The following is a 10,832-nucleotide window of genomic DNA, read 5'->3' as shown; positions in this document are numbered from 1 at the left end:
TGACTTCTTCTCTAGATAGATTTTCCTCTGTCTCATTTTCCTGACTCTTCTTTCTCTGTTAAGGATCCTTGTGATCACACAAGGCCAACCCAGAACATGCAGAACGATCGCTCCCATCACAATCGTTAATTGCATCTGATAAAACAGCCTTCCCTTCCAGGAAAGAAGCACAGTCACCATTTCTGGGATAATTTGGGCATGACGTGGTGGTTGATACTTCTCTGCCTCCCACAGAGTAGAACTAATATTGTAATTTATTTTCTTTATAGTTTTCTTACATTTATTTACTTAGTGTGTGTGTGTGTGTGTGTGTGTGTGTGTGTGTGTGTGTGTGTTAGTGCATACATGTCTCAGGGTCATGCATATGCTATGAAGCATATATGAGGGGTCAGAGAACAGCTTATAAGAGTCTTTTGTTTTTTCTTGTAATCCCCTCAACTATGTGGACCTAGGGGAAGGGGAAGGGACTCAGGCAGTCAGGTCCTCAGGCTTGGCAGCAAACGCTTAACATATTAAGCCACCTTCTCAGTCCTGTTTTGTTTCTTTTACCTATGTAAAATTAACAAATGTGAAAGGGGATAAAAACAAATAAACATGACGAGAATACATGCTAGATGCATTTTTCATGACATCCAGTCTTTAATATCATATATGATCAATAGTCTCGCAGGAGACAACCCTTTGGTGTTTAGTAACTTGTATAAATCATCAACTCGGTCGTATAATTGTGACTCAGGTTATGGCCCGTGATCAGTTGTGAATGCTGTACAGATCTTTCCTTCTTTTGTGACCTGTCTCAAGTGAATAAAATAAATTTTGTATCACCACATTGTTATTAAGTATTCTATTCAAGTTCTTCAAGCTCCTTGCAATTGGGAAATGTTAGTAAGAATCATGAAGATATAGCTGCTCAAAGCTACCACCCAGAAAACGTTTGACTTCAGACTTTATCAGCTATGGAAGTAGGGAGAACGCCAGAGTCACCGATGGTTGGTGCTGGTGTGTGTGTGTGGGGGGTGGGAGTGGGGCAGTGATGGTGGGCTGTTCCTGAAAGTTTGCTCTTGGTAGCTTCTGTTGTCTTAAAGAAACAGAGTAAAGACTCATTGGTCAGGACAGGATGGGGAAGAAATATGGAACCAGAGAAAAGCCATCTTTTATTTTTGGGGTGGCGGAAGGTAGTGTTGGTTACTGGAGATTGACCCAGGGACTCATGCATGCCAGGGAAGTGATCTACCACCGAGCTCCATCCATCCCAGGTACATTTTTTGATTTTGAGACAGGTTCTCACTAGGCTTCCCAGGATGGCCTTGACCTTGTGATCCTTTTGCTTCAGTCTTTTAAGTAACCAACATTATAGACTTGTTCTACCAGGTGAGATTTTAGAGAGCTCGTGTTGGAGATTGGGGTGCCTCTCGACTACTGGGCAACATGAAGAAGCTGCTTGATTTATTTAAAGAGACTGAAGGTGAGTGTGATGAATTGGATTTAGTAGAGTTTGTGGTTTTCAAAGGGGACATACAAAGGGTTTACTATGATACGTTAGCCAGTATAGGTCAACATCGAAGATGCAAGGTATAGAAAGGAGATTTAAGAATTCATGGACTTACGGATATTTTTAATATGGTCAACCTGAATTCCTGGGCCATGGGCACTCTTTTTTTTTTTTTTTTTTTGAATAAACTATCTTTCATAGAGGGAGATGTATGTTTTGGATCAGTAGTTTTGGAATCTGAGTGTGGGGAATGGAGTATTCTTGTCAAGAGGAGATGTATTTATATATAATTATGCAAGATCTTTCTGATCCCTCTGGAAGTGTGAAGCATAACCCAAACTGTGTCTCTTGCACCCAGTTTCTTTTACTGATGTCTTCTGAAGACATAATGCCAATTGCACTTCTCTTAATAACAATGAAGTCTGAAGGTAGTATTTTGTTCCTAGAACATAGAAGCGTGGGATTTAAATAGAAATAGTGTTACATTGCCGTAGAGGGAGAGTATCTAACTGGTGATATATTTGAAAAAGAGGACAAAGAGTTTACGTTATCGCCATGAGAAATATGAAAGGCACCTAGAACAGCACACTCTGGAGTTTGTTTCTCACCAATAGATAATTGTTGGTTTCTTACTATGTGCTCAACTCCAGGTGCAGCCCGTGCCTTGAAGCAGACTCAGCTGGAGAATAGTGGAGAGTATTTAACATGAATACATTGACATCGCGCGGGGCAAAGGCTGTATGTTGGAAAATGTTGAAATTTACTTTCCATTAATCCAGAAATTGACTTTTGTAACATTATTACGTGAGGTTATACAGACTGATTTATTTCTTTGTGTTATTTTCCTGTAAGCATTTTGAATTTTAAAATTTATTATTAAAATGAAGATTATGTATATTCTACAAGCGAGACCACTAATGTTCTACAATGATAGATTTTTAATGCATTTATATTAGGAATATACAGAGGACTGAATATTCATGCTTTGTACTTCTGTATTTGTTGACAACTGCAAATACCTAAAAAGAGATAGCTGAAGGATTTAAATTTAATGATTCCAGAGCCCTTTGGCCTAGTTTTTCTTTTGTGTGCAAGTCATTCTCTGTCCCCCAATACCTTTGATACCAATTCTACTACTGATTGACTGCCAATGATATGGACCAAGAGGGGTAGGTCGTCCAGATTCATTTGTCCTATTTTAAGAACAAATTAAAAGTTGCCTCAGTTGGTGGTGTCTAACTTCACCTTAGCAGAGAGAAAATATTAACAGGATATAACTCTGCTTATAACTCTGCTTATTTAACAGGTCAAGTTGGTCTCTGGTGTCCATGGGGACGCTTAAGGAGAAACCGATTACATTGAGATGTGTGGAAATAGAATCAATACTGTTCAGTAACTGAGGAAGATTACCAGAAGTCAACGAAGCCTGAAACAGGGGCCATGCAGATCCATACCTAAGACTGTCGACACTTGGCGGGTGATGGAGAAAGTCTAATTGTGGCCAAAAATGAATCACTGTACGTGGCTGTCACACCTCTCTTCACCCTGTGCCATTTTTGGATCAGTATAACGTGCCCAACAGAGGCAGTCTAATTTAAACCCTAACTTACCTGAATCAGAATGAGTCAGAACTTGTAAATAAAACTGCCCCGAGACAGGAGCTGCTTCGTTTTTCTCATAGCCTCTCTTCTCAGAACTGAATCCTATATTTTGTTTGTAGGCCGAAGAAATGGTAAGTGCTACAGGACCGAATTTAAACTATAAGGGGGAGAAGAAATACCACAAATTTAAAGCATTTTCTTTGAGATGAGGATGCAAAACCAAAAAGGTTATTTTAAGATTTATGACAATACTTTCACGTACTGGTTCTTTAAAAGGGGAGAGGGTAGAAACTCCAGAGGTGGCCCAGTAGCTGGGAGCACTTAGCACTGTTGCACAGGTCCCAGGTTCAGTTCGAACACCAGCATGGAGGCAGACAACTAAATGTAACTCCAGTTCCAGAGGATCCAACGCCTTCTTTTGACCTCCGTGGGCGTCCCACACACAGTACATACACACACATGCAGGCAAAACACTCAGACATGTAGAAGGCAATTTTGAAAGCAGAGAATTACTCAGTGGGTTAAAAGCGAATGAATAAATTTAAGAAATATATAAGAGGACACAAAATTTAGAGCAGTATGTGAAGGTATATCCTGGGGGCCGTCGGAGGAGAGGGAAGTAGGAATGATTAAGGTATGTTGTATACATAAATGGAATTTTCAAAGACTGTAACAAAACTTAAAAAGGGAGAGGATGGTTGCATTTCTAAACATCCCCCAATAATATAAAGGGCGTACAGATGTATAGATTTGCGTACATAAACATGCATAAATATATGTACACTTTTGTCCTGTATGTTTAGCACCCACCGCTGACATCTAGTCTGCTTTCCTTTTAAAAACAACCATGTCCTAGGCTCTAAAAAGTCAAGAACTCACGAAAGTATGACCTTTTGACCTATGAAATGACAACAGCAAGCAGTTAGACAACGCACAAGCATCAGTTGTTCTGGCACGTAGCAGATACTGATAGATGCCCCAAATCACCAACAGTGTGATCAAGATGTTACATAATATAATCCTTTTCAGCTCTGAAATGGCTTGTTGGTATTATTGTACTTGATCTTCACAAACCCATTTGGTCATATGTGAAATTTTGTTTCCAGTTTATAGGTATGGAGTCATAAGTATATGAAGGTCATGCATTTAACATCCGGCGGACCCAAAGCTAAGCTTCATGACTGCTTGCTTGAGAGGGAGAAGTATATGAAATGTGAGGCAAAAGTTTCAATGTGATAGTATTAAAATCTCTGGAATGGTGTGGGTATAAAGCAGCCTCGCTTATCCAGAAAACTTAGAGACTTCCTTCAACGAACTAGGTATTGCTACACTTTAAAATTATATCAAATTTTTGTGATAAGATAGACTAGAAGTTTTCTCCATGTGGCTTGATGATTGATGACCATCAATGTGAAAAAGGAAGACAGGGCTGGAGACATGGTTCAGTGATTTGAAGCAAACACATTGTGGTTGAAGAGAACAGAGTTTGGTTCTCAACACTTCATTTGTACCTTCAGCTTCAGGGTATCCAACACTCTCTCCTGGACTCCATAGGCACTTGTACACACACATACACACATGCAAACATACATATACACACATGAATACACACACATCCACACATGCTTAAAAATAAACTTTTAAAAAGAAAGGCTATTCTAAGAAGAGGGACAAAGGGTCCTGGGATCCAGAAAGAGTTTACAGAGCAGCTAAAAAGCATAGGAAATGCAAAGGTGATGCAGGAAGATGTTTTTGGGAAACATCCAACCCAGGCAGCAACTACAACAAACGTAGCAGACAAATCAAATTTCAGATAAAATTTGTCAAAATGGCCATCATAAAAAAATCTATGCTGGTAAGAATATGGGAAAATTATTTTTAAAAGATTATTTTACTGATTACTTGAGTGTGTCATACAATGTGTTCTGATTATATTCATCCCAACTCCTCTCACATTTACCCCTCCTTCCTGACCCCCAACTTTGTGTCCTCCTTTTTTCTTTAATCAACTTCAATTTGTGTTGCCCACTTACTTGTGGGTGTGGGTTCTCTCACTGGAGCAAGGTTGACCTATCAGGAACCACGCCTTTAAAGAAAATTACTCTCCCTCTCCCATAATATACTGTCAATAACCTTCAGGCTTAGAGGTTTAAGAACCCCTTCCTACGCCATGCTGGAATACTGACTGGTTTACTCTTGTTTCAGCAACCCCAGCTGCGACGAGTCGTGAGGGCAGAAATCCTGACATGTCCAGAAGAGACTGTTTAGCTCTGGCCCTCCCTGACCTGCGATAGAATTGACCAGAAATCTGCTAATTCGGGTTTTCTAACTGTAGTCACAAATGCCTTATGATTAGAACAGGGATGAATATACACAAATTCATGACTATTTCTTCAGAACCATGTCTGAGTAGAAGTACAAGAATTATCTAAAGGTGGTGTCTGAGTTTGTCCTGACTACACAGTGTTCTGGTACTGGAGCCTAGCAGAATCACCATCAAAGAGACCAGGGAGACTTCATCCAGCAACAGATGGGAGCGGATGCAAAGTTCCACAGACAAACATTAGGTGGAACTGGGAAGCCCTGTGGAGGAGGGTGAGGAAGGATTGCAGGGATCAAGGGACACTACGAGAACAGGGCTGACAAAAATCCACTGACCAGAACTGACGGAGGCTTACAGAGATCAGGGAGCCTGTAGGGGTCTGACCGAGGTCCTCTGCATGTATGTTATGGATGAATAGCTTGATGTTCTTGTGGGAATCCTATCAGTGGGAGCAGGTGCTTTTCCTAACTGTCCTGCCTACTTATGGAACTCTTTTCGTCCAGCCTTGATGTGATGGTGTGTGCCTGGTTTTATTGTAGCTTGTTATGTCATGTTTGGTTGATGTCCTTGGGAGCTCTGCTCTTTTCTGAGGGGGGGGGCAAAGGGGTGGTATATCTGGGGGAGAGAGGTGTTGGGGGAGGGCAAAGGTTGAGGGAAACTGTTGGGATGTAATATATGATAGAATGTTGTTCCATATCTGACAGGAGCCTGGGCTCCAGGGACATGGCTGTAGTTCTGTGTTGCTGCTGCTGCTGCTGCTGCTGCTGCTGCTGCTGCTGCTGCTGCTGGGCAGAAACAGAGCTGCACAATCCAGGCAGAAAAGGGTGAGACACTGGAGCCAAAGGAACTCAGGGCTCTGGAACCCAAGCCAGGCAGCAATGAGGGCCTGGCCTCACTTTGGTGGGTTGGTGGTTGCTTTGAGAGCAGCCAGTATTGGAGGGTAGCTCGGAGCTTCAAAAACTTAGAGAGGCAAAGATGGGAGCCTGGAACCAGGCAGGCAAAATGGCTGCTTTGGGAACAGCTGGCCACTTGCTCTCACAGACAGACACTGTGATGGGCAGAGGGACGCAAGAAAGATAGCAGCAGTGATCTGTGCTGACGTGCTGGTGAATAGCAGAAGCTCAGGGCAGCCAGCAGCACGTAGCTGACTGCCAGCCAAGCACTGGGGGTCCAGTGATGATCTTTTCGAGAGAAGAGGAACCCACTCTTCCCCAAAATAAATGACTCGTAAAAGTCTAAGCCGGTCATGGGGAAATAGATGGTACTGGCCTGCTGTCCCCTTTATTTTGTGTGAAACAGGGTCTTAGAAACCTTGGACAGTGTGAGGGGTTTTGAGGGTGAATGTGTTAGCATAGCCCTATCATAAGAAGGGGAACACAAAACTTAATTATCCTATGGGTGGGAAAGAACTCCAGGTATGGTTAAAGGTCATTGGTTGAAAGCCAAGACACCAAGACATCAGCATAGGGTGGGTGTTTCCAGGAATCCTCAGCTGCACACTGAATCAGTTTCTTATCAGTAAAGGGTTGAGCTTGTAATCTCCCTGAGGGCTGTGTGATGCTCCTTAGAAGATCTCGGGTTCCCAGATCAGGAGGAGGAGAGGTAACCCAGCTATGAAGGGAGTCCATCATATTATACTAGGCTCAGAGGCCATCCAGAAATGCCAGACTTTGACCTTAATAGAAGAGTCCCACAATAGATTAAATAATACTAAAGCTAAAACTCATACTAATACTAAAACTAAAACTCATACTAATACTAATACTAAAAGGTGGTAGCTGTTGTATAGCAGTTGCCTCTGAGATAAAACCTTCTTCCTCGGAGGTAAACTTCTTAAGATACAGATTATGAAAGGGAGGTGAAACAACAGGGTATCTTAAGATAGTATGTTTATAGAGGCGAAAGAGTAGGATGTGCTAAGGGAACATCTAAGATGAGTTTGGAACATCTATAGGAGAACTTGTTAAGCTCAAGAAAACAAACAATTCAAAAAGAGCTTCCTGAAGTCCCCAAAGCTGACCCGATTCCCTGGGCCCTTCCCTCTCCATGCATATACAAGCAGTAAAGATGGCTGACATGGAAGAAGGAGAAGCTTCCTGGAGGAGCTCTTGTCTCCCTGGGTATAATGTCCTACAACAGCGTCATAGTCCGTTAGCTTCAGCTGTCAACTTGACATAACCCAGAGTTACTTGGGAAGAGGGAATACCAACTCAGGAATTCCTTAGATCAGATTGTCTGTATGGCATTTCTTAGTTTTTAATTGATGGAAAGGAGGTAGCTCACTGTGGTGAAGGCAGTTCTGGGATGTGTGAGAAAGGTAGTCGAGCAAGCCAGACAGAGCAATCAGCAGGCCGTGTTCCTCCACGGCCTCTGCTTCAGTTCATGTCTCTGGTACCTGCTTGAGTCCCTTGCCTTATTTCCCTTGATGGTGCATGTTAAACTGTAAGCTGAGATAAACCCGTTCCTATGTACATTGGTTTTGGTTAGTGTTTTATCACCAAAAAACAAAGCAAACTAATATGGGTCTTTCCCAAATTTTAGCTGATTTGAGGTCATACAGAATGGCTTGAGAAGCTGGAGATGGCTCAGCAGATAAGATTTTGTGTTGCTCTTCTGCAGAGGACCTGACTTCAATCCCAACTAACCTGTGTCAGATGGCTCACAACCTTATGTATCTCCAGGGGATCCAGTGGCCTCTTCAGGCCTCTGCAGACACCTACACACACACGCATAGCCTTCTCAATTTACACGTAATCATAAATTAAATCTAAATTCAAAAAGGATGGAGCAAAACTTGATAAAAACATGTCCTTCCTTCTATACTCTGCGTGAAACACCCAGAAAAGATGTGTGTGGAAGTCTTAGCTTCAGAGCACAGAGTTATTAGGATCACTTGTGACATGATTCTAGCAAAGAGAAGACTCACACGTGCCCAGTTAGGTTATTATCATGCAGGGAGCACCGATCCGGACACTACTTCCATGGCCCACCACACTGTTACTGGTCTTGTGCAAGCCGAGGATGTTCACAGAGCACTCACCTGACCTCTCCACATTTCTGATGGAAACACTCATTTCCAATCGTTATCTCCTGACTCAAAGTCCACAGCAATGAGCGTTTTTTCCACTTTACCCCCATCTTATGTCAGCGGACACCTGATTTATTTTGTACTAGGTGTGCTTACAAGCGTAGCAGTGCTCTATTCTTTGCTGGCTCTTTGACCTATGATTTCTAGGTCTCTAAGTTTACCTGTGGTGACTGATAGTTCACTGGGCTGCAGCCAATGCTTCCTCTGCCGCTTAGTCCCTAAGCCAGAGAGCAAGGGACAGTGAGAACAGCGCAGACCAGCACTCTCCATGACTTTCAGCCAAGACTTCCTTCCGCCTTGGTGAATGGAAAGAAAACGAGTCAAGGCAAGATTAAAATGAAAGCCATTCCTGCAGCATAACTATTCTGGACTCATAACACATACTGTCATTCCATAATAAGCGAACCAAAAAACCTGGGCAAGAAGGTGCTGAGATAGACCTCGCAGGTTGTATTCCTCTGAAACAGACCTCATAGGTTGTGCTGTGGACACACGAGGCAGTGCAATGTCAGTTTAAGCTTCAGTTTGGAAGCTGTTTTTGCAGAGATTATGCTGACTTCTGAATAAGAGGACATTCTAAAAGGGTAAAAACAAACAAACAAAACAAAAACCACTTTTTTTTTTTTTTTTTTTTTTTTAGCAATAGTAAGGCCATGACGAAACATTTATTAAAAATAGTAAGCTTAAAAGATTAAAATAGAAAAAAAATTTTTCTTGACCTTTCTAGAGCTGTGGAGAGATGTGCCACTTTGGAGACAAAGACAGACAGACAGACGGACAGATGAAGGTATTATGTGGTTTCTCCTTCAATTTCTGTCTTGAAACACATTTACTGGGAATACAGTCCTCCAAGGAAGGTAACACTTTTCCTCTCCCTGGCAAGCCAATTTAGTCTTCTTTCTTTAAGTAAATATAGCTTTCCGAAGACTACTTGCTTATTATCTTTTTACTTATGATATTGAACTTTCTGATGACTGCAAGTGATTTTTTTAGCATCCAATTAAAAGTTGAGGCTACTAGGGTTGTTGTGAACACAGTATTTTTAAATCAGCCAACAGGTGTACAAAATTCACACATGCTTCGTCTCTGCAAAACAAGAACCAAGTGTGCAAACTTGGCACTGAATGTCAGTGTCTGTAATGGTTGTTTCTTGTCCTATTTCTTCCTGTATTGAACCCAAATAACCTGAGAAGCTTGCTGCCCACCCCCGAAAAAGTAGTTTCGATTACCTTATTTTAAAAATGAGAGAAAAAAAAAACAGGCAAAAAAGACATAGAAAATTTATTTTCATTATCCAGAAAGTAAAGAAAATATGTTTATATACTTATAATTGTAATAGTCACTCTGTTAAAGAATATTTTACAAAATGTATAGTGTTGCATTTAAGTGGTGAGAAGTTCTTTTTCAGTGTGTGTGTGTGTGTAAATGCTGAGTGATCATTGTGAATTACAAATCAGTAGAGCTTTGAAAAATCCATCCGTTCCACAGGGGAGAGCAACAGAACCAAAATATCTGGGCCTAGGGGTCTTTTCTGAGACTGATACTCCAACCAAGGACCATTCATGGAGATAACCTAGAACCCCTGCACAGATGTAGCCCCTGGCAGCTCAGTCTCCAAGTGTGTTCCCTAGTAAGGGGAACAGGGGCTGTCTCTGACATGAACTCAGTGGCTGGCTCTTTGACCATCCCCCTGAGGGGGAGCAGCCTCACCAGGCCACAGAGGAAGACATTGCAGCCAGTCCTGATGAGACCTGATAGGCTAGGGTCAGATGGAAGGGGAGGAGGACCTCCCCTATCATTAGATTAGGGGAGAGGCATTGGAGGGGACAAGGGAGGAAGCGGGCAGGGGAGGGGATTACAGTTAGGGCACAAAGTGAATAAATTATAATAAATAAAAAATTAAAAAATTTTAAAAATTAGAAAAAAGATAAACCCATCCAGAAGGTTTAGTACTTCACTGCTTAAGTACAGGGATTATCTACTTTTTGTTATTCCGGGAATGTTAATGTAAAATTCCATATTTTAAAGTTAATAGGAGGTTCACTAAAAGTAATCTTTAACAATTTTACTAAAAATAACACCTAAAATACCCTCTAAGCAGGACAGCAAGTCGGCTAAGCTAATGAAGGTGGCTTGCCGTCAAGCCTGACGACCTGAGCTTGATGGCTGGGGTGCCTATGGTGGGAGGGTAGAGCTGACTCCCACAGATTGTTTCCTCATCTCTACACGTCCTGTGTGCACGCACACACACAAACACAGACATCCACACATCCACACACTCACACACACACATATATACACACAAACACACAAAAACACATATACAAA

This window comes from Psammomys obesus, unplaced genomic scaffold, assembly GCF_907164565.1.
Source record: "Psammomys obesus unplaced genomic scaffold, mPsaObe1.curated_primary_1811, whole genome shotgun sequence".
Classification (NCBI taxonomy): Eukaryota; Metazoa; Chordata; class Mammalia; order Rodentia; family Muridae; genus Psammomys; species Psammomys obesus.
This window is presented reverse-complemented; position numbering follows the sequence as displayed.